The sequence below is a fragment of the Phacochoerus africanus genome, chromosome 10 (assembly GCF_016906955.1).
Source record: "Phacochoerus africanus isolate WHEZ1 chromosome 10, ROS_Pafr_v1, whole genome shotgun sequence".
Classification (NCBI taxonomy): Eukaryota; Metazoa; Chordata; class Mammalia; order Artiodactyla; family Suidae; genus Phacochoerus; species Phacochoerus africanus.
Window position 1 is genome coordinate 45044869 of NC_062553.1, and position 20210 is coordinate 45065078.

Here is a 20210-nt window from a genome sequence, read left to right on the forward strand (position 1 = left end):
GAACATAAATGAATTTTAGGATTCATACTAAATAATATATACCTCTTTGTATATATTTTTCTTGCTACCATTGCTGAATATTTGGGAGACCCCATAACTACTCTAGTATCTATATCAACAGCTCTCGAATTGTGATTCCTAAAACACCCCACCTGAAACACACAGGCTTCCTGATATATTAATATACATGATCTTAATCTAGTTTCTTGATAGTTAATCTAAGCCAAAGTCTGGGGTGTCACTCTAGACTCAGACAAGGTGATGAATGTATGATGTGTATATTTATAAAGATTTCTTAAAACTTGGAAAATGAATAAAGTTGTGAATATATATCCTTTAATCTTAAACCACTTAACAATTCTTTAAAAAAAAAAAAAAAAAACCCTTTTTGGAGTTCCCATTGTGGTGCAGCAGAAACGAATCTGACCAGTAACCAGAAGGTTGCAGGTTCAATCCCTGGTTTGCTCAGTGGGTTAAGGATCTGGCATTGCTGTGTGCTGTGGTGTAGTTCTCAGATGTGGCTTGGATCTTGCATTGATGTGACTGTGGTGTAGGCCTGCAGCTGTAGCTTCTATTCATATCCTAGCCAGGGAACCTCCACATGTGCAGGTGTGGCCCTAAAAAGCAAAAAAAAAAAAAAATCTAAAAATTTTAAAAATAAAAATATAAAACATTTTGACTTGGAGTTCCCATTGTGGGTCAGTGGTAATGAACCTGACTAGGACCCATGAGGATGCAGGTTCAATCCCTGGCCTCGCTCAGTGGGTTAAGGATCTTGCATTGCCATGAGTTGTGGTGTTCATCACAGATGTGGCTGGGATCCTTCATTGTTGTGGCTGTGGCTGGGCTGTGGCCAGCAGCTATAGATCCAATTCAACACCTAGCCTGGGAACTTCCACATGCCATGGGTGCAGCCCTAAAAGGGAGGAAAAATGAAACAAAACAAAACACATTTTAAATTAATAACCACCCAAAGTGGAATGGTAAAATGTATTCTCATGGCACTGTATATACCATGGGTTTTTATAGTCTACCAAAATTCAAAATTTTTATTTTTTTACACATAAATAATCAGTTCACATTTTTGGTTAATAACCACATCAAAATGTTCATGTCAACTAAAATTTATTTAGTTTTGAAAGAGCATATGCTATAAAATAGGCAGTATAGTATAGAAAAATAATCTATCAATGTAATTAAGCATATTTACAATAATCTTCATTGATTTGACCTTTGAAATAAAATTAAAAGTTTTTTTTGGTTGTTGTTGTTTATAAGTTAATGATGAATACACTAAATTTTTTACAAAGATTTTAGATTTATACACATTTCTTTTATACTGATTTCAGCTAAAGCCCCTGGAGAAGAGAACACATAAAGCAAGTATCACAAGAAAAAAAGTAAATTAGAACAGAGTTACTCATAGAAAAAACAAAACTCAAAGTATGAGAATGATTTGTTTATTGTTTCCTTTTCTTTCAAAATCTTTTAATAATCAATCAAATTTATTAACAGTCATCAATTCCACCCCTACCCCATGGTAAAAAAATATAAAATATAATTACTCTAGGATCCCCACCAAATCTATTACAATGTTATTTTCAATATCATACTATCATTTTGTTTTAAATTTAATATTATTTTTTTAAAATTATAACATTTATAAATCATTTTAATTATTATTACCATGGTTATTTAGGAATAATTGTATGTTTATCATAGTTAATTCTCAGTTCCCTTCATAGTCAGATTTCTTTTTTTAAATGATTTTTAGTTTTTCCACTGTACTTGATTTACAGTGGTCTGTCAATTTTCTACTGTACAACAAAGTGACCCAGTCACACATGCACACATATATATATATACACATTCTTTTTCTAATTCCCTGTACTATACAGCAGAATCTCATTGCTTGTCCACTCCAAATGCAATAGTTTGCATCTATTAACCCCAGACTCCTAGTCCATCCCACTCCCTCCCCCTCCCCTGTGACAACCACAAGTCTGTTCTCCAAGTCCATGAGTTTCTTTTCTGTGGAAAGATTCATTCGTGCTGTATATTAAATTCCAGATATAAGTGATATCATATGGTATTTGTCTTTCTCTTTCTGATCTACTTCACTCAGTATGAGAATCACTAGTTCCATCCATGTTGCTGCAAATGGCATTATCTTGTTCTAAGATTGTCACTGTGTGCAGATGACATGATATTATACATAGAAAACCCTATGGACTTCACACAAAAACTGCTCAAGCTGATGAACAAATTGAGCTAAGTAGAAGGATACCAGATTAACATTCAGAAATCGGTTGCATTTCTTTATATTAACAATTAAATATTGGAAAAGGAATACAAAAATACCTTTTAAAATCACATCCCCAAAAATTAAACACCTAGGAATAAACCTGACCAAGGAGGTGAAAGACTTATCTGCTGAGAACTATAAACATTAATCAGGGAAATTAAAGAGGATTCAAAGACATGGAAAGATATCCCATGCTCCTGGGTTGGAAAAATTAATATGGTAAAAATGGACATACTACCCAAAGCAATCTACAGATTTAATGCAATCCCTATCAAATTATCCATGACATTTTTCACAGAACTACAACAAAAAAATCCAAAAATTTATATAGAACCATAAAAGCAGAATTTCCAAAGCAATCCTGAGGAACAAAAACCAAGCAGGAGGCATAATTCTATAAGACTCCAGGCAATATTCCAAAGCTATGGTACTTAATCAATTCAGCATGGTACTGGTACCAAAACAGACATGCAGACCAAAGGAACAGCATAGAGAACCCAGAAATAAACCCAGAAACCTAGAGTCAATTAATCTTTGACAAGGAGGCAAGAATATAAAATGGGGAAAAGACAGTCTTTTCAGCAAGTGATGCTTGGAAAACTGGACAGCCACATATAAATCAATGAAACCGGAACAAACCCTCACACCATGCACAAAAATAAACTCAAAACGGCTTAAAGACTTAAATGTAAGACAAGATACCATCAAAATCCTTGAAGAGAACATAGGCAAAACAATCTCTGATATCAACCTTACAAATATTTTCTTAGGTCAGTCTCCCAAGGCAAGAGAAATAAAAGCAAAAATAAACCAATGGGACCTGATCAAACTGACAAGTTTTGCACAGCAAAGGAAACCTTAAAAAAATCAAAACGACAACTTACAGAATGGGAGAAAATAGTTTCAAAAGATGCAACTGACAAAGTCTTAATATCTAAAATATGCAAATAATTTACATAACTCAACAGCAACAAAAAAAAAAAAACCCAATTGAAAGATGGGCAAAGATCTGAATAGACATTTCTCCAAAGAAGATATACAGACGCCAACAGGCACATGAAAAAATGCTCAACATCACTAATAATTAGAGAAGTGCAAATCAAAACTACCATGAGGTACCATCTCACACCTGTCAGAATGGCCATCATGAACAAATCAACAAATAACAAATGCTGGAGAGGGTGTGAAGAAAAGAGTACCCTCCTACACTGTTGATGGGAATGTACATTGGTACAACCACTAAGGAAAACAGTATGGAAGTACCTCAGAAAACTAAACCTAGAACTACTATATGACCCAGCAATCCCATGCTTGGGCATATATCCAGACAAAACTTTCCTTGAAAAAGATACATGCACCCATATGTTCATTGAAGCACTATTTGCAATAGCCAAGACATGAAAACAACCCAAATGTCCATCGACAGATGAATGGATTAAGGAGATGTCATATATATATACACAATGGAATAATACTCAGCCATAAAAATCTTTGAAGTTTAATTAGGTAACATTTGTTTATTTTTGTTTTTATTTTCATTACTCTAGGAGGTGGATCTGAAAAGATATTGTTGCAGTTTTTCACCAGAAAATGCTCAATGTTTTCCTCGAAGGTTTTATATTACATGATCCTGTATTTAGATCTTTAATCCATTTTGAGTTTATTTTTGTGCATGGTGTTAGAGAGCATTCTAATTTCATTCTTTTACATTTAGCTGCCCAGTTTTCCCAAAATTTCTGGAAGAGAACGTCTTTTCTCCATTGTATATTCTTGCCTCCTTTGTCATAGATTAGTTGACCATAGGTGTGTGGGTTTATTTCTGGGCTTTCCATCCAGTTCTGTTGATCTCTATTTCTGTTTTTGTACCAATACCAAACTGCTTTCATGACTAGTTTTGCAGAATAGTCTGAAGTCAGGAATACTGATTCTTCCAGTTCCAGTTTTATTTCTCAGTATTGCTTTTGCTATTCAGGGTCAAAAAGACAACCCATGCAATGGGAGACAATATTTGCAAATGAAGCAACTTACATGGGATTAATCTCCAAAATATGCTAACAATTCATGCAGCTCAATATCAAAAAAAAACAAACCCAATCAAAAACCGGATAGAAGATCCAAACGGATATTTTCCTAAGAAGTCATACAGATGGTTAAAAAAATGAAAAGATTCTCAACATCACTAATTATTAGAGAAATGCAAATCGAAATCACCTTACACCAGTCAGAATGCCATAATCAAGTGTCTGCAAACAATAAATGCTGGAGAGGATATGGAGAAAAGGTAACCTTCCTACATTGTTGGTGGAAATGTAGAATTTTCCACTATTGAAAACAGTATGGAGGTTCATTGAACAAACAAAAACAAAACCACCATACTATCCAGCAATCCCACTCCTGGGCATCTATCCAGAGAAAACTCTAATTTGAAAAGATACATGCACCACAATGCTCATTGCAGCACTATTTACAAAGGCCAATACATGGAAGCAACCTAAATGTCCATCAACAGAAGAATGGATAAAGATGTGGCAAATATATATAATGGAATATTGCTCAGTCATAAAAAGAATGAAATAATGCCATTTGCAGAAACATGGATGGACCTAGAGTTTATCATACTAAGTGAGGTAGATCAGGCAAAAACAAACATCATATAATATCACTTACATGTGAAATCTAAAAAAAGAAAGTATACAAATGAACTTATTTGCAGATCAGAAACTGACTTATAGACTTTGAAAACAATCTTATTGTTACAAAGAGGACAGGTTGGGGAGGGGGTGGACAATTGGGGATTGGAGTATGACTACTCTGGATAAGAAATGGTTGGCCATTGGGGACATGCCTTAATCCACAGGGAACTCTACCCAATATTCTACGATAATCTATATGGGAAAAACCTATGAAAAAGAATGAACGTGTACACTTTATAACTGAATCATTTTGTTATACAGCAGAAATTATCACAACATTGTATATCAACTATATTTCAATAAAACTTTTTAAAAAAGTATGAGAATGAGATTCTCAAAAAATAAACAATCAAAATGCTTACCAAAACTTTCAAAATCCTCTTTTTCAGAATCCTGAGTCTTAATCAAATTTTGCAAACAAACAAACAAACAAACAAGCAAAAACAGCAACGACAAAGGATCAGCTACTCCAGAAAAACTACTGGACCTCAGGACAAATAGCAAAGTTTGTAAATTTTTAACTTGTCTTATTCTTGCCCCTCTATCCCTAGCCTGACAGTAGTCTTGAAGTACAGTTATTGCATCACTAAATAGCTATTACCATCAATAGCTTGCCTCCACTGGAAGGAAGAGAATGAGCCTAGAGTTCCTCAAAACCCCCATACTCATTGTAGATTTCTGAAAAACTTTCCCTTGCAGGGTTTTGTCATGATTTGGAGCCCAATGAATAAGAAAAGCCCTATTCTAAGGATTTGTCTGAAAAACTCAGCAGTAATTGTTTAACACAGCATCTGCCTGATGTTTATATACAAGTTGGAGCAAATAGGAGTCTGGCCAAAAATATAGGAAGAATATCTGGGTGATGGGACATCCTTAAAGAACTTTGAAATCTCTGATATATACCTAGAAAACTACAAAGTCACATGCACACACAGGGCTGCCAAAATATGCGTAAGAGAGCTCCAGTCTTTCATCTCTGTGTGACCTTGAGGCTCTGCACATGTCAGAAGTTAAGGCAGGAGTTCCCGTCATGGCGCAGTGGTTAACGAATCTAACTAGGAATCATGAGGTTGCGGGTTCGGTCCCTGGCCTTGCTCAGTGTGTTAAAGGATCCGGCGTTGCCGTGAGCTGTGGTGTAGGTTGCAGACACGGATCAGATCCTGCCTTGCTGTGGCTCTGGTGTAGGTCGGCGGCTACAGCTCCGATTCGACCCCTAGCCTGGGAACCTCCATATGCCACGGGAGTGGCCCTGGAAAAGGCAAAAAGATTAAAAAAATAAAAAAAAGAAGAAGTTAAAGCAAAGGCAGAGTAAACAACCTGAACACTGAAACACACACATACACACACACACATGCCCTCAGCAAAGATCGGAAGACCTACACTTTCAAGGCATTCAGGGAAATCCCTGTATAAGACTTCACTGACCAAAGTAAACTATGGAGAGTTTTCAGGGTATGCTAATTATTTACTTTTACTCTGTAGGTAATGCTTTTTAATGCTGGAGTCTTCCCCTGGGAGAAGAGTTGTGATCAAATTTTCTCTAACTTGAGTTGCAGCGATTAGTGATATACCTTGGCCCCCAAAATCATTTAGATCGATCTCAGTTCACTGGTTTAAGTTGTTATGAGAAAATCATCTGAGCCTTGTGCCTTATGGCTCAAGGTAGAAGTTGTGCAATCCCCAATACTTCCTTCCATACCTGAAATAATGTCTCAGGCCAAGTAAAATGTACATACAGAAAATCAAGGAAAAGCGCCTGATGGTTGGTTCAGCTGGTTGCATCCTTGCCCTTGGAGGTCATTCCTCCCAGTGGGTGTCATTCTGCTGTTCAGAATCCTGTTTAGAGTACAGGACTTAATTAAATCCTGTCTGGGGAAAAACTGAACAAATTTGGTCTCAGACACTGTGAGTAACATCAGAGTGGCTGACAGAGCTGTACTTATGGGAAAATACAGCAGAAGCCAAGAAAAAATAGAAAGTATGGATGAACATTGTTTCCAGATGATTCACTGTGTGTCTTCATGGTGTGTCTCCCATGTTTCTGTATATCTTCCAAGGAGAAACATTGGTTACCTTTGTTCCAGAATACCTTTCCAAGAATTTTCTATAACAAATAGCCTTGCAAGATAGAGCTAGTGTTTCCCTATGGAGCAAAGGGAAAGTGTTTACCATGTCTGGGTAACATATGTAATGTCCCCATCTGAGGCAATGAACTGTCAGATTCACTGAACACTGAGAAAGATTTGGGCTCCTGAGCTAAGATGAAAATTAGCTAAGATGCAAATTAGCTAAGATGCACATTTTGCCTGCGTTATCTGCTAGGCCTCTCTCGATACAATATTTTTCTTATAGAACTTGCTGGGCCATGAGTAGTAAAATCCTTTGTATCTACCTCAGACATCTCCCATACTCCACCAGCATTCATGACATGTAACAAGTAACTTTTTAGTTTACAGATAAATCATGACTTTGGAAAGTTCTTGGCAAACAGATGAAACCCAGGGAAATTAGTAAATAATTCTGAGCAAATATTTCTCAGTTTTCCAGAAAGATATATGTTCATAATAAATCCAAACCAAAGTCACTTAACTAAACAAAAAGGAAACTAAAGCAGCTTTATATTGGTAATAAGAAATGCTAATGTGTCACAGGGTACATGCCACCAAAAATAAAGTATCTAAGTTCTCGACGCATCTAACCTGCCAATAATTAAGGTTAAACTACATTTTCAGCACCAAATTACAAATATTATTTATCTTATTTAAACTTTAAAATAAAAGGTACCACTACTTTATGAAAATAAAATTTCATCTAAAGTTACAAAATAAATATACAAAGAAATTATCGAATGGGTAAAAAATACAAAGGAGATAAGTAATCTTGATATAAATATCATTTGAAGTCTTTTTGACAAGGCAGTTTACAAAAATCTTACTTTTTTTCCTTTTTTAAAAGTCTCTAGAATTCTCTGATAGCTTAGTGGTTAAGCACTTGACGTTGTCACTGCTGTGGCTTAGGTCTACACTGTGTCTTGGGTTGGATCCCTGGCCTGGGAACTTCTGAAGGCCATGGGAACGGCCCCCCAAAAGTTTATAGGACACATTGGTATATAGCAAAATTGAGAGGAAGTTTGAGAGTTCCTATGTACCCTCTACCCTAACACATGCCTAGCCTCCCTGTCAACATCCTCCCAAAAGTGGTGGAATCGTTACAGCTGATGGGCTTACATTGATACACAGTCACTCAAAGTCCATAGTTCCCATTAGAGTGCACTTTTGGTGTTGTACATTGTATGGGTGTGGACAAGTGTATAATGAGTGACAGGTATCTGCTATTACATTACCTAAAAAAAGAACTTCATAGCCCTAAAAATCTGTGCTCTGCCTATCCATCTTTCCCTCTGTCACAACTCCTGATGACCACTGAGCTTTCTATGGTCTTCACAGTTTTGCCTTTTCCAGAATGTCTTTCAGCTGGAATTATACAGTTTATAGCCATTGAAACATTGGTTCCTTTCACTTGGTAACATGTATTTAAGTTTGTCTGTTTTTTAATGCTTTAGTAGCTCATTTGAATTTACTTTATTGTCTAGATACCTACAGTTTATGTCACCCACTGAATGACATTTGGTTGCTTCTAAGTTTTGGCAGTTATGAATAGAGCTCACTTAAACAGCCATGTGCAGCTTTTTGTGTGGACATATTTTCAGCTCTTCCGCATAAATTACCAAGGAGTGAAATTGCTGCATCCTATGATAAGAGTGTGTTTAAGTTTATTTAAAAAAAAAAAAAACTGTTAAACTGTCTTCCAAAGTGGCTGTGCCATTTTGCATTCCCACAAACAATGTAAGTGTGAGGGCTCTTCTTGCTCCACAACTACACCACATTTAGTGTTGTAAGTGGTCTAAATTTTAATTATTCTAATAGGTATGTATTAACACAAACTACTACTTTATAAAAACTTTATTTTTATCTATTTCTAACTGACACTTTTCATTTGCAGGTAAGGAATTAGAATGTGTCCTCACACCTGCCTAATTCCTTTAATTTGACCCCTATACCAGGAACTTCTATATGCTGCATGTGCAGCCGTGAAAAGAAAAAGATAAGAAAAGAAAAGAAAAATAAAAGTTGAAGAAGGATATATACAGCATGCTAATTTTTTTATGAAATTTGTAACCATTACAATCAAAAGTACATGCCAGTGCAAAAATAATGCATATTCAATAAAGTAGTGCTTCTGTAAAAAAAAAAAAAAGGACTAATATAGCCCAAATTTACAACAGAGGCTACAGGAAAGCAATATAATGCAACTGGGAAGAAGTCCACAGAGTGTTTTTGCTCTATCTCTGGTTTTTATTTCTTTGGTTGGATCTATTATTGTTTGTTATGTTATTCTTCATTTTTATATAATGAAATATTTATTAAAAAACAGTACACACAACCACAATGAGTTAAATTAGGTGGCTAGGAATTGGCAAACATGTACTGGAATGTGCCATGAAATTTCTAGATCTTGGCTAACAATGGTGGTGGAAAAATGAAAGATTCCTTGGTATAATAATTGGATATTAGGATCTCCAAGCCTAGCCAGTATGATATTTCTACCTTAACATTCTTTGAAATAAATGACTGCCTCCTTATTTTCCTGCTTTATTTAATTACCCACTGCATTGGTTAGTCTCAGTTTCATATACCAAAACTTCAAAGTAATGTAAAAAAATGATATGTGTTTCTCATTCATGAAAAATAAAATCACTGGCTTCTTAAAATCACGATTTCCTGACCCTAAACTCCCTCACCTGGGGAGTGAAGGGTTCCTCTTCACATCTCTGATGAAGTTGTCACACCAATAACCACATTCACATTCTGGTCCAAAGAAGGAAGAAGGGGAAATGGTTTAAGGATATTTTCTAGAGTGTGCAAATCGTAGTTCCACTTACAACTCTGAGGAAATGCTTGCCATTTGACCACATAGACCTTAAAAAGAGCCTGGAAATTATGATTCTTATTTTATGAATTAAAGTATAGTTCATTTACAATATTGTGTTAATTTCAGGTATACAGCATAGTGATTTTTTAATGGATTATATTCCATTATAGATTATTATATGATATTGCGGATAATTCCCCATGCTATACAGTAAATCCTTGTTGTTTACCTATTTTAGGTATAGTAGTTTGGATTTGCTAATCTTGTACTCCTAATTTGTCCCTCTCCACCTTGATAACCACAAGTTTGTTTTCTATGTTTGTGAGTCTATTTCCGTTTTGTACATAGATTGATTCATGTTATTTTTTAGCTTCCACATATAAGTTATATCAGATAATTGTATTATCTGTCTTAAAATGGGCCTATTGACACATGTATTTGAGGTGAGAATAGGACAGAAAACTACAGTCTTAAACACACCCTGACAAACAGCATTCCTCATATCTATGTGTTCTGGTTACATATTGTTGCATAATAAATGATCCCAAAGTTATTGAATCATTACAAGGCTCCTTTCTTTATATTCAAGATCCATGGGTCAGGAATTTGGGTAGGACTCAGTTAAGTGATTCTTCTGCTGCAAGGATTGGCTGGGGTCGCATGGTGGTCTTCAGCAGGTAGCTGGCTAATCCCCAGGTGTGAGAAGGCTTTATGCACCTGTTAGAGACATGTGGGCATGGTTAGAAGGTTGGTTGAATTGGTTCATGGTCCCTCTCCATGTAGGCTCATGTTTTCTTCACATCATCTCTCTTACAGGGTGGCTTAGATTTCAAGAGTGAGTCATCTGTACAAAAAGTGGAAGCTGTCAGATTCTTAAGAATCAGACTCTTAAGAATCATGACTTGGCTTCAAATGCAAGAGTGGACCCAAGGGGATGAAAAAGCCACATCATGAGTGAGGGAATGTCAAAGAATGAATGGCCATCTCATACCTCCAGATAAGAATCTTCTCAGGGTTATTTTGCTTACTCATAAAATCTGAGTCACATTGTTCAAACTGTAAAAAAATAAATAAAATTAAATAAATAAAAACCATGTTTAAGAAATATCCTGGAAAGTTTTCCTGGCTACAGATGACTTACAAAGAACTCAGTTATAGTTGTAACTACATTGTAGGATTTTTTCTATTACATTTTTAAGTTCTAGAAGAAATTATCAACTTCTAAAAATATTTATAGCTTTTTTTTGTGGGGGTGAGTTAAGTAAAAATAATTTATCTTCCTTTTGAGTCAACCTGAGTGAAAAATTCTAGGATCACACCTTTCATAATACAGTTTGAATACCAAAGGTGTGCTTTTCTAGTTTAGGAAGAGGTTAGGGCAAAAGGTAAGTGATCTCACATCAGTTTGCTGTTAATCATAAGGAATTTGATATTTTCTTTTCTTCTGGGATGAAAATAAAATTTTAAACTTCTTATTTGGTGTTAGATGCAGAAAAGGAAATAACCTCAAAATAAACACAGAAGTCTTACCAAGTGTCCATCCAAGACACTCACACACTCCATAAACTATACAATCTTCTTTGGTTAAACACACCAAATGAGTTCATTCCTCACTGACTGGACAAGTATTTTACTATTTTGCAAGCAATAAAATGAGTCCATTTCTGAAAGTTTTATTGGAGACCCTGAATTTATCTTTAACCATTCAAATTCTTTTCTTGTCTTTCTTTTTTTGGGTGCGGGGGGTGCCTGACCCATGGCATATGGAGCTATGTCTGTGGCGGCAGCTACCAGCCTACACCACAGTTCATGGCAATGCTAGATCCTTAACTGGCTGAGCAAGGCCAGGAATTAAAACCATATCCTCATTTATGATAGTTGGGTTCTTTACTGCTAAGTCACAACAGGAACTCCCGAAACATTCAAATTCTTAACTGAAGATCACGTGTGTTTATAAAGGCTGTCTCTCCATTATTCCACTTTTTTTATCTACTTTGAAACAATTTTAGACTTACAAAAAGGTGAAATAGTATTACAAATAATTTCCATACATCCTTTATCCAGCTTCCCCAAAGACTAGTATTTTTAAAAAGTCATAGTACAATTATCAAGACCCAGGAAATTAACAGTAATAGCATATTATTAAGTAACCTACAAACTTTTTATTCACATTTTATCATTTGTCCCAGTAATGTCCTTTCTCTAGTCCAGGATCCAATCAGAACATACACACTGGATTTAGTCTCTGCTGTCCTCAACTTCCTCCAATCTATGACAATTCCCAGTCTTCATGGGAAGTTTCATGAACTTGACACTTTAGAAGAATAGCAGGCAGGAATTTCATATATTTTCCCTCATTTGGGTAAGTTAGAAATTTCCTTACGTTTATGGTTAAGTTGCATTTTTTTTTGAAAAATACCAGGGAAGTGATTCTGTGGTTCCTAGGTTTATTATATTAAAGGGTATATGACATTTATATGTCTCATTACTGGTGGTATTAATTGAAAACATGACTAAAGTGATATCCACCAAGTTTCTTGACTGTAAAACTATCTTTTATACTATTTATAATTATAAAGAATTTTGGAGAAAATATCCTTTTGTTCATTATGCTTTTGCCCACAAAATTTGGCATGCATTGATTGTTTTTTCCTACAGAAGTTATTACTGTCATATATGCCAAAAATTACTTTCTTTTTTTTTTCTTACTGCCACACCTGCAGCACATGGAAGTTCCCAGGCTAGGGGTCAAATCAGAGCTGCAGTTGCTGGCCTATACTACAGCCATAGCAACACCAGATCCAAGCTGCATTTGTGACATATACCAGATATTACCACACTGCCAAATCCTTAACCTACTGAGCAAGGGCAGGGATTGAACCTGCATCATTGCAGACATCATGTTGAGTCCTTAACCTGTGGAGCCATAATAGGAATTCCTATTTTGATCATCCTTTATTCATGTATTACTGGAAATATTACTAATTAATTAAGTAATTCTGAATTTTGTTTTCCATTCTACTGTGGCATTATGATAATAATTATTAACATGGATAACAATGACTACATTTGAAAATAATCCTGAGTTTTAGGTTTTGCTTCCATTCTGCTTTGGGGTAGCTATTGTTAACATTCCTTTGATTTACTTATTACTAAGCCATTTTTTCAGGAAGTATTTAGGAAATTCTACCTTTTCCTTAACCTTTATTTTCCTCTTCTCTAAAGCTTTATATTTTTGTAATCAGATTGCCTTTTCCTATTTCACTTTCCTTTTTCCCTTTTATCTCCCTCATGCTGAAGATATGAACCATAATATAAAGGTTTTGCATGTGATACCATTTGAGGAAAAATAAGTTAATTAACAGAAGAGAAGAAAATAGTATATTATTTTGGCTTTATTTCCTGAATCAGAAAATTGACACAGCAGTGAAATGAAAGAATGTTGCATGACATGGCAAGAACTATCAATGATACAGTTCTGTTTGCTTTTGCAGCCCTTAGAAAAACAGGTTGGAAGAAAAAACAAACAAATCAAGGGACTAGTAGGAAAGAAATTAAGTGCACACATTCAAAACATAGTAACTCCCATAAAGGATTTTTAAAACAGAAGAATTTTAACTGAATCTTGAAATGTCTCTGACAGTGTTTGAACAAGAGGGAACATAGACCATGGGCCATAGATTGAAAGTTTTGGGGATACTGGGAACTGTCACTTTGGAATCCCACCCACAAAAGCAAAGTGAGGCTTAAATGGTCAAAGGTGAGTAGCTAGAATGATTACTGGGAAGCAAAGAACAGGGGTGCTTAAAGAATAATTCCAATTAAACATTTTTTAAAAGATCTGTAAATTAAGTTTATTTTCATCTGAAGAATAATTAAAGTATCGAAAGAGTCAAGCTCATCTTAAGGGAGAAAACAAAACTTATTTTTGGGGGGATGTCTTTTTAGGGCCGTGCCTATGGCACATGGAGGTTCCCAGGCTAGGGGTCCAATCAGAGCTGCAGCTGCCAGCTATGTCACAGCCACAGCAATGCCAGATCACAGACACATCTATGACCTACACCACAGCTCAAGGGAACACTGGATTCCTAACCCATCAAGCGAGTCCAGGGATCAAACGCCTTTACTCATGGATAATAGTCAGATTTATTACCAGTGAGCCACAACAGGAACGCCAAGAAAATACTTTTTTTTAAAAGCAATCCTCTGCACCATCATTTTATCATGGGTGGATGACAGGAACGATATATCTTATAATCTCTCTGATAAATTTTAATAGTCTGATAAATTGAATCATAACTGAAACACTTGCCACATCCTGTTTTGTTTTGTTTTGTTTGTTTTGTTTTGTTTTCAGGGCTGCATCTGTGGCATGTGGGAGTTCCTGGGCTAGGGGTCAAATCAGAGGTGCAGCTGCCTAAGCCACAGCTACAACAATACCAGATCCAAGTCACATCTCACAACAACACCAGATCCTTTAAACCACTGAGCAACTTGGCCCTATCCTTAACCTTTACATACTTCTGGTTCTTCCTCTTTATAATCTAAAGAGTAGGTGACTGGCACATTGACTGGTCTCCATCTACAAAGAGTTCCAGGCTCCCACGATAAACTTCAGTTCATACCGAAGATGGTGGCTCCCAGGAAATCTCAACTGATGCTCAAGGGCCCTTCATCTGTGTGGCTCTTGGTGGGCCAGCACTGGCCCATTCTGTGATAGAGACCAGCAGACATTAGGAGGAAGAAAAGGAGGCTTTGGATAATAATCTTAAACCAGAACATTGTATCCCACTTCTCAAATATTTTGTCATGCACTAAAATTAACAAATAATAATTCCCCCATTGTTCCTCCTTGAACATGTTGATGTCTTATCTGGAAAGACCACTTTTGTGATTGAGTACTAGCAAGTCTAGCACAAACCAACTTACATCCCTAAGGAGATTCAGGTTTGTGGCTCTGGTCATCAAACTGAACAATAGCTAACATTTATGAGTGCTCCTTTATGCAGTTACTGTTCTGAGCTCTTCTTTCTATGCAAATTATCTCATGAATTCTTTTATAAAAAAAACAAAAACCTTTCCGTAGTCATAATTGTGATTCCATTTTCATAGGAAATAAAAATTAGGCACAAAAGTTAAGCAACTTAGAGTTAGTAAGTATGGAAGCCAGAATATGAGCCCAGAGGTGTAACAATTGGATTAACCCAGTTTTCTTTTGATATAACTAGTAATTTATTAGGTACATCATTTTCTCTATCATGAATGAGCACCATTTATGAATGAAAAACACATATCCTCAATTAATTCAGTTTCCTTAAGTATTTTGTTACTTGTTCAAACATGTATTCAGTAAAGTCTCTCTATAAAATCTAGCATGATATTGTTTTTGAATGGAAAAAAAGGAAAATGTTATCTGATTAGTAACTAAGACCTAGAGAGTCTGGGAGGGGTGGGGAGAGACTGGGGAGGGAGGGGGCAGAAGACAGGTGGTGATCTGCCTAGAAGGAACCTCTAGGTATGAATGGACACAGTTATTGGAGGAGACAACTAAAACGGCAGAGAGCTAAAATATACACCACTAGATTTGCAAGTTTTCTCCAATTTTCTCTAGAGATATATTAATGAAATAGTATTATTTTAAAATGCTATTTTTGGGAGGTTGAAGATGGTAGAATAGAAGGACTGGAGCTCAACTTCTCTCCTAAAAACAACAAAATTCACAACTAAAGACTGAGAAATCTTCACCCAAATGGACCAGAAACTTTAAAAAAGATATCCTACTCCAGAAGAAAAAGAGGAGGCCACATCAAGAGGTAGGTGGGGCGATTTCATGATATAAACAACCCCATACCTCCTGGGTGGGAAGCCCCACAGACTGGAAACTAACTGGTTCACAGAGACTCACCTATAGGAGTGAGAGTTCTGAGCCCCACATCAAACTCTCACGTGTGGGGATCAGGCACAGGGAGAAAGAGCCCCAGAGCATCTGGCATTGAAGGCCAGTAGGGCTTGTGCACAGGATCTTAATGGGACTTGGGGAAATGGAGACCCCATTCTTAAAAGGTGCACACAGACTTCCATGTACACTGGGTCCCAGGGCAAAGCAAAGTCTCCATAGGAATCTGGGTCAAACCTGACTGTAGTTCTTGCAGGACTTCCTGGGAAAACAGAGGTGAACGTGGCTTGTTATGAGGGAAGGACATTGAAGGCAAAGCTCTTGGGAATATTCAGCAGCCATGCCTTTCTCTGGAGGTGGCCATTTTGGGAAAATCTGGCCCAACCCTTCAGTCAGTTGCTGAGAAGCCCCAGGGCAAACAACAATCCAGGTGGGATCACAGCCCCACCCCTCAGTAAACAGGCTACCTAAAGACCCCTCAGGCACACAGCTGCCTCTAATCCCAAACAGAGACTAAGCCCCACCCACCAGAGGGATTAGAATCAGCTCCACCTACCAGTGGGCAGGCATCAGCCCCTCCCATCAGGAAGCCTACAGCAAGCCCCCATACCAACTTCAGCCACAAGGGGGCAGACATCAGAAGTAGGAGAGGCTCTAACTCTATTATCTTTAAAAAGTCACCACACCAAAAACCTGTAAAAATGAAAAGACAGAGAATTATAACTCAGATGAGGGAGAAGGGAAAAACCTTAGAAAATAAGCTAAGTAATCAGGAGATTCTCAGACTCCAGGAAAAAGAGTTTAGACTGTTGATGATAAAGATGATGCAAGAAATTGGAAATAAACTGGAAGCAAAGATGGAAAACTTACAGGAAACACTGAGTAAAGAGATACAAGACATAAAACTTAAACAAGAAGAGATGTAAAATACAATAACTGAATTAAAAAATTCAATAGAAGCAGCTAACAGCAGAATACAGGAGGCAGAAGAACGAATAAGTGAGGTAGAGGACAGATTAGTGGAAATTACAGATGCAGAACAGAAAAGAGAAAAAGGATTGAAAACAAATGAAGAGAGTCTCAGAGAACTCTGGGACAACGTTAAATGCTCCAACATCCGTATAATAGGGATACCAGAAAGAGAAGAGAGAGAGAAGGGGACAGAAAAAAATATTCCAAGAGATAATAGCCGAAAACTTCCCTAACATGGGAAAGGAACCACCCACTCAAATCCAGGAAGCATAATGAGTACCATATAAAATAAACCCAAGGAGGAAGACACCAAGACACATATTAATCAAACTGACCAAAATTAAAGACAAAGAAAATCTTGAAAGCAGATAGGGAAAAAAAAACAAATAACATACAAGGGAACACCAATAATGTCATTGGCAGATTTTTCAGCAGAATCTCTGCAGGCCAGAAGGGAGTGGTGTGATATACTTAACGTTATGAAAGCAAAAGAACTCCAACCAAGATTACTTTACCCAGAAGGCTCTCATTCTGATTTGAAGGAGAAATCAAAACCTTCACAGATAAGCAAAAGCTGAGAGAATTCAGCAACACTAAACCAGCCTTACAACAAATACTAAAGGAACTTCTCTAGGCAGAACAGAAAAGACAGCAATAGGAAACAAAAATTCTACAAATGACAAGGCTCACCAGTAAAGGTATATATACAGTAAAGATACAAAATCATCCATGAACAATTATACCACCAAATCAGAAATCATGAGAAGAGGTGAGTACAAATGCAGGACACTGGAGATGAACTTGCAATTAAGAGACCAACAACTTAAAACAATCTCATATACATATAGACTCATATAAAAACTTCAGAATAACTGAAAACCAAAAATCTACAATGGATACACAAATAAAGAAAAATCAACTCAAATACAACACTAAAGATAGTCATCAAGCCAGAAGAGGAGAGAACAAGAAAAGAAGGGAAGAAAAAAAGAGCAACAAAAACAAATCCAAAGCAATTAATAAAATGGCAATAAGTACATACATACCAATAATTACCTTAAATGTTAATGGACTAAACGCCCCAACCAAAACACATAGACTGGCTGAATGGACAAAAAACAAGACCCATATATATGCTGTCTTCAAGAGACCCACTTCACTTTTAGGGACACATACAGGCCAATTTCACTGATGAACATCGATGCAAAAATCCTCAACAAAATACTAGCAAACCACATTCAACAATACATTAAAAGGATTATACATCATGATCAAGTGGGATTTATCCCAGGGATGCAAGAGTTCTTCAATGTCGGCAAACCAATCAGTGAGATACACCACATTAACAAACTGAAGAATAAAAAAAAAAAAATCCTCTCAATGGATATGGAAAGAGCCTTTGACAAAATCCAACACCCATTTCTGATAAAAACCCTTCAGAAAATGGGCATAGCAGGAACCTACCTTAACATAATAAAGGCTATATATGACAAACCCACAGCAAACATCATTCTCAATGGTGAAAAGCTAAAAAAATCCCACTGAGATCAAAAACAAGACAAGGACATCCCCTCTCACCACTACTATTCAACATAGTTTTGGAAGTCCTAGACACAGCAATCAGAGAAGTAAAAGACATAAAAGGAATCCAGACTGGAAAGGAAGAAGTAAAACTATCGCTATTTGCAGATGACATGATCCTATACCTAGAGAATCCTAAAGACTCTACCAGAAAACTGTTAGAGCTCATCCATGAATTTGGCAAAGTCGCAAGATAAAAAATTAATACACAGAAATTGACAGCATTTCTATACACTAACAATGAAGTAGTAGAAACAGAAATTAGGGGAGCAATCCCGTTTACCATCACATCTGAAAGAATAAAATACCTAGGAGTAAACCTACCTAAAGAAACAAAAGATCTGTACTCTGAAAACTGTAAGACACTGATGAAAGAAATCAAAGATGACACAAAGAGATGGAAAGATATACCATGCTCATGGATTGGAAGAGTCAATATTATCAAAATGACTATACTACCCAAGGCAATATACAATTCAATGCAATCCTATCAAATTCCCAAGGACATTTTTCACAGAACTCAAACAAAGTATTTTAAAGTTTGTTTGGAAGCACAAAAGACCCAGAAGAGCCAAAGACATCCTGAAAAAGAAAAATGGAGCTGGAGGAATCAGGCTCCCAGATCTCAGACTATACTACAAAGCAACAAACATCAAAACTGTATGGTACTGGCACAAAGACAGAACTAGAGATCAGTGGAACAGGATAGAAAGCCCAGAATGAAACCCATGCACCTACAGCCAACTAATCTATGACAGAGGAAGCAAGACTATACAATGGAGAAAGGACAGTTTGTTCAATAAGTGGTGCTGGGAAACCTGGACAGCCACATGGAAAAGAATGAAATTAGAACACTCCCTAACACCATACGCAAAAATAAACTCCAAATGGATTAAAGACCTAGAGATAAGACCAGACACTATAAAACTCTTAGAGGAAAATATAGGCCAAACACTCTCTGACATAAATGACAGCAACATCTTCTCAGATCCACCTCTTAGAGTATGGACAATAAAAACAAAAATAAACAAATGGGACCTACTCAAACTTCAAAGTTTCTGCACAGCAAAGTAAACCCTAAATAAAATGAAAAGACAACCCACAGAATGGGAGAAAATCTTTGCAAGTGAATCAACTGACAAGGGATTAATCTCCAAAATTTATAAACACCTTTTGCAACTCCATACCAAAAAAACAAACAACCCCATCGAAAAATGGGCAGAAGATCTAAACAGACAATTCTCCAAAGAAGACATACAGATGGCCACAAAACACATGAAAGAATGTTCAACATCAGTCATTATTAGAGAGATGCAAATCAAAACCACTCTGAGGTACCACCTTACACCAGCCAGAATGGCCATCATCCAAAAGTCTACAAACAATAAGTGCTGGAGAGGGTGTGGAGAAAAAGGAACCCTAGTACACTGTTGGTGGGATTGTAAATTGGTGCAACCACTGTGGAAAACAGGATGGAGATTCCTCAGAGAACTGAAAATAGAACTACCATTTGATTCAGCAATCCCACTCCTGGGCATATGTCCAGAGAAAACCATGACTCATATAGACACATGTACTCCAATGTTCATTGCAGCACTATTTGCAAGAGCCAAGATAGGGAAACAACGTAAATGTCCATCGACAGAGGAGTAGATCCAGAAGATGTGGTACATATACACACAGGAATATTAATCAGCCATTAAAAGGAACAAAATACCATCATTTTTAGCAACATGAATAGATCTAGAAATTATCATGCTAAGTGAAGTCAGCCATACAATGAGACACCAACATCAAATGCTTTTACTGACATTTGGAATCTGAAAAAAGG